The sequence below is a fragment of the Fukomys damarensis genome, unplaced genomic scaffold (assembly GCF_012274545.1).
Source record: "Fukomys damarensis isolate Sample0158 unplaced genomic scaffold, DMR_v1.0_HiC HiC_scaffold_2251, whole genome shotgun sequence".
NCBI classification, from domain to species: Eukaryota; Metazoa; Chordata; class Mammalia; order Rodentia; family Bathyergidae; genus Fukomys; species Fukomys damarensis.
Genome location: NW_022903163.1, coordinates 2,260 through 5,789, shown reverse-complemented (window position 1 = coordinate 5,789; position 3,530 = coordinate 2,260). Strand labels below are relative to the sequence as shown.

Genomic DNA, 3,530 nt, shown 5'->3' with positions numbered 1-3,530 from the left:
CAGCAGCAAATGCCATCCCACCCTAACCTAGATTTGGCCCCATGTCTCCCCTTCCCCGAGGACTGAGTGCAGTCCCTCTCACCTGTCACTGTACTGTCACACCTGTCACTGCCAGAAGCCCATGCCCACCACTTGGCCAGACTGCCTGCTTCCCCTGCTCCCATTAAAGCTGCTGCAACTGGACACTGCAGCTCTTCTGGCAAACCGGAGGCGCTACCGGGAGCTGCCCTGGTCTGAGCAGCAGGTAACTGCCCACTTCATCTCTCAGAGCTCCTCTCGGTCTCTTCCACTTCCTCTACCCATCCCTTGCCCAATCCGGTGCCTTCTCGCTAACACTCATGATTCTCTCTCCCTCTCAATCTCAGCATCAGCATTGGGAAAGTGACCTCTGAGGGGCCACATTACAGAGAGGCAGGACTGAGTCCAAGGCATCTTAGGTCCTTGGGGTAATGTCTCCACTGGGAAGCGGCTCTTCTCTTTCTATTATAGTCACAGTTTCTCTGGAAGAAGATGCAGGTGCCCGCCAACCTGACCCTCAGGAATCTGCAGTGAGTATCTTGTGTTGAGCAGTCAGTTTAATTGAACATATTTTGTGTGTGTGTTTGTGTGTGTCTAGTTACTTTAATTGCAAGAAACACAAGCTTTTGTAACATCAGCTATGCTTATTTCCAAATGGTTAATTAAACAAATTAGAATGTTGTTGGCCTATTACTGCAACACAAAAATACCTACATAAAATAGTTTAACATAGCACACAGTGTTACACCAAAATGTTTTTCTCATTTAAACTTTATTAAAACTTTAGCAGTACAAATTATTCAGGTTGCAGATTATTAAAAAATTAATTCCATAAAATCCACATTAAAAAAAACAACAAAAAGATAGACATAAAATAACCCCCAAAGCAATGAAAACAACAAAATGGATATTCACCATCAAGTCTCTAAAACAAATTTTGAGACAGAAAGGAAATAAATTTGCAGACCTCACTCATCCACTTTTGTCTTCATCTGTTCCAGGGCTTGATTCATGATCAAATTTTTTGTTTTTATCATATACATGGTCATTTTCTGGAGCTTCTGATTTAAGGTCTTCGTTTTCCACTGAGGATTTGGTCTTCTCACCCTCCTTAGTTTTCAATGTGGAGGACTTTAATTCACTGTCTTGGTGTTGTTTTATTTTTGAGAATGGACTTTGATCACTATCGGCCTTTTTTTCACTATTACTACTTGAGCTATTGTGGTCACGATTTTTAGAGTACATTCTTTTCTCACCCTCAGAATTTTCTTTTCTAAGCACTTACTTTCTTGGTTTCTATGTTTTTCCCTGTTTCTGCTTTGACTTTCTTCTCTCCCTGAGCTCCATGAATCTCTCTTCCTCCTCCTCCTCCTCCTTTGCTTCCTCTTCCTCCTATCTTTACTTCTTGATATTCCTAGTGTTCCTCTTCTCTCTTGGCTTTATGACCTTCCTCTCCTGTACTCCTCTCTCTGTCTGTGGTACTCCTTGCTTCTGCTGTGATCTCTGTCATGGTTTCTGGATCATGCTTTTATGCTCCTGTCCCTACTTCTGCTTCGTTCCCTTGTTCTATTATTGTATCTGTGTTTACCTTTAGTTATATCACATTCTCTACTCCTAGACTATGCACGTCTGCCCTTTTCTTTACTTTTACCGTGATCGTGCTCATTACTTTTTTATTCTATATGCTTGGTCTTCTCTTTATTTCTACTCCTTTCCTGATATTTTCCTTTAGAATCAGATTGCTTTTCTTTTTCTTTAATATTCTCAAGATCTCTTTCTTTACTCCTCAACTTCAACCTCCTTTTATCATGTCTGTTATGTTTCAAGTCTCTTTCCTTACTCTGATTTCTCTTTGCTTTTATTCCTACTTTTATATTTAGCTCTTTTCTTCACTTTGTTTTTATATTTATCTTCTTTTTCTGAATTTCTTATGATGTCTCTCTCTTTGCCGTCAGATTTATGGTCTTTAACTTTCTTTTCCTTTTTGTTTCTTCTCTCTGGACTCTCAGACACCCACCTGTAATCAGTTGTTTTTCTCTCTTTTACTTTACTGGGCTCCTTTGATTTTCTCTCACTCACTCAACTCACTCTTAACCCTTTTGATCTGTCTTTCACCACTTTCTACTGTCATTCATTGAGCTCTCTGCATCTCTTGCCTCCAATGTGGAAGAGTCGCAGTACATCTGAAATGATCCCTTGATCTGGATCTGGAAGGAGTTCAATAATGCCTTGGCTCTCTTCCTTTTTCTGGTATGAAGCAGGCTAGGAGTTAGGCACATTCCCCCCACCCTCTGTTTTTCTATTCCTTGCCACTAGCTTTAGGAGGGTTTTTTCTCATGAGGAATCTATTTTCTGGTATAGGAGGGATCTCTTCTGCATGGACAGTAGACTGGAATTGTGCTTCAAGATTTTCAGCATCACTTTCACTAGATGCACTTTTCTTGCTTCTCTTTCTCTTCTTTTCTTGTGTTTCTGGGAATTTTTCTGTTTCTTTTTCCTTTTTTTTCATGTCTCTTTTGAATCACTTTCAGAATAAAAAGAGTCAGATGAGGATTGAGAATCACTTGAGCTGTCTGAATCACTAGATGATGAAGAGGAAGAGGATGATGATCAATACCTTTTCTTTTCTTCTTTTTTAGCTTTAGATTTGGGGATCAGCTCTCCACAGCTGAGTATCCATACCACAGCAATGCCAGCTGAGTCTGTTTTCTGGTTTTCTATCTCTCTCACACTTTCCTGACCACAGATCACTTGTCCAAAAACAACATGAGGCCCATCTAAATAGGGAGCTGGTTTCGATGTTATGAAGAACTGTGAACCATTTGTATCTTTCCCTCTGTTGGACACTGACAAAAGAAATTATTTGTTGTGTTTAACAGCAAAACTCTCATCTTCAGAAAGGCCTCCACAAATAGATTCTCCTCCTCTTCCATTTCCTTCACTGAAGTCACCACTGTGAACCATAAAATCCTTCACAACTTTGTGAAATAGACAACTCTTTTAATGTAATGGTTTCTGAGTTGATTTCCCTGTCCCCTTTTCTCCTGTACAAAGACAATGAAAGTTCCCACATGTTTGGGGGCATACATCAGAAAGCAATTCAAAGACCAGTCTTCCAGCATGTTGACTGTTAATGGCAGTATGAAAAAAGCACTGAGGATGCTGGTTCCAACACTTCAATCTTTAAAGTGAAAAAAATAAAACACCAATGATAACTGAGCCAAGCCAGTCTTTTTACTCAGTTCTGAAGCATCAAACCTCAGCCTAGCTCCCTGGAGTTCAGGCCCTGGAGTTCAGGCCATTGTTGCTGCTGCCATATTACAGCTTGTAACTGAACATGTTTTGTGTCGTGCTGGGGACTGAACCCAGGGCCTCATGAGTTCTAGGCAAGGGCTCTACCACTGAGCTACACTCCAGCCCTAAATAACATTTTTTGAGTGCTTACTATGTGCCAAGTACCAAGTAATACAGGTATGATGCATAATCAGCCTTATGATTCCCCTGGCTCCCCT

The 3,530-nt window shown here is 40.7% G+C and overlaps 1 pseudogene; it reads right to left on the bottom strand.

Annotated features, from left to right (window-relative positions):
- Positions 1 to 990: 990 nt before the first annotated feature.
- LOC104867630 lies at positions 991 to 3,199 on the bottom strand (annotated as a pseudogene).
- Between the last annotated feature and the right edge of the window lie 331 nt (positions 3,200 to 3,530).